Source organism: Aplysia californica, unplaced genomic scaffold, assembly GCF_000002075.1.
Source record: "Aplysia californica isolate F4 #8 unplaced genomic scaffold, AplCal3.0 scaffold00464, whole genome shotgun sequence".
Taxonomy (NCBI): domain Eukaryota; kingdom Metazoa; phylum Mollusca; class Gastropoda; order Aplysiida; family Aplysiidae; genus Aplysia; species Aplysia californica.
Window position 1 is genome coordinate 381,478 of NW_004797734.1, and position 1,406 is coordinate 382,883.

The following is a 1,406-nucleotide window of genomic DNA, read 5'->3' on the forward strand; positions in this document are numbered from 1 at the left end:
CCCGGGAAGCATAAGCCGTTAAGCCCTCAAACACTAACAAACAAACTGACAGTATTTTCTGCATTCAGCGGGATCATCTCTTCCTTACCCTCAAAGTGTTGAAAGCGGCGTAAAGCTCAATCTATACCTCGATGACATCACGTCAGTTCACCAGTTAGCTCCTATCTTCCCATGCTTTCTCCACTGGCGTCTGTGTGTAGCGGTTAAAGTGAATGCCCACTAGCTCGATCGGGTCGGGTCGGGTCGGGTCGAATCGATTTGAAAGTCAGGGCTAGTCAAATTGAGAGTGAAAAGCGGCCATCGTGGCACAAACCGATCGACTGAGTCGGTTACCTGCAAAAACAAACGCGTTTGTTTTTCAGGCTTGCGAGTTGCGCGATCGGGTGGTTTGCAGCCAGTCACAACAAGGCTGAATCACGTGTCCATGTTGACAGTAAAAAAACCCTTGGCGCCCTTTTCGAAAAAGTGCGGACTTTGCGAACAGTTACTCTACTTGTGTGGAAAAAAACAATAAAAGCGAAACTAACAAAAAGTGCTATTCCTATTTTTCTTCTGGAGAAACGAAAGAGCTTTAAAACAAAGACTGTTCCACCCGGGTCAGCTATGGTAGGCGTGGACAGGGCAGTCCGCCTCTTGAAGTATCTAACTAGTGTCGATAAGAGCGTAAAACGTCTACAATAACTCTTTAACAAATAGTGTTGAAAGGAACGTAAGCCTAAACATACCTCGATGACGTATTTTTCTTTTTCACTAACCCACCAGTCAGCTTCTTACTCTCCAGACCTAGACCAGATGAAGAAACACGCGAAGTGATGACGCAACTGTCAAGGACGATATGGCTTCATGTTTTGTTTACTTGACAACTTCTTGAGGCTGCAAGATGGCTGTAAAGTGCAAGAAATTTCCCTTCCGTCTGTCTATGACCTTCAAACAAAAATTTTGCAATTGTCTCTCATCAGCATTTTCATAAAAATATAGAGAAAAAAACAACAAAAAACCCTCCCCTCCCACAGAGAAACAAACAAACAATGTTTTTAAAATCCCAAACCAAACCTAAGCATGTTTAAACGTTTTGTGTTGTTGAATGGCCTAGATCTAGCTGAACTGCACACATCGTGCTGAGGTCGTTATAAAATACATTAAAATTTGTTTCCAGAATTTGAAAAAAATGGACATAAGAAACATGCGGAAATATTTCAACAATATTGCATATCGTATAGAATTGTTTTTCCATACAACAGTGGAGAATATTAACATGTTTGCTCTAACCCCTGTAAACATCTATCTCCCTTTGAACTTCTGGGAAACCTTTTTAAAAATTTTATGTGATGTTCTCTTTTTTTTTTATTTGTTCTGTTTTATTTTATTTCGTTTTATTGTATTTAATTTTATATATCATAACAAAT